A 249-nucleotide genomic window follows, 5' to 3' on the forward strand; every position below is an offset into this window, starting at 1 on the left:
TGATTCTGCTTTTTAAGTTTCATATAAATTAAAATCTGTATCAAATATCAATATGGAGTGAGGTGACACAGGATGCAACATATACAGTCAAGTTACCTTTGCCTATTTAGAAATTACTCCTTCAAGATATTTGCACCAGAGAGCTGTCTGTCCTGCTTAATATTCAGTAGTACAGGTTTGAATCACCAGAACCTTGGCAAGACCTTAATATTTCAGTTATTAACAACTACCTCTAGGGGCAAGTCCATG

The sequence above is a fragment of the Odocoileus virginianus genome, chromosome 23 (assembly GCF_023699985.2).
Source record: "Odocoileus virginianus isolate 20LAN1187 ecotype Illinois chromosome 23, Ovbor_1.2, whole genome shotgun sequence".
Taxonomy (NCBI): domain Eukaryota; kingdom Metazoa; phylum Chordata; class Mammalia; order Artiodactyla; family Cervidae; genus Odocoileus; species Odocoileus virginianus.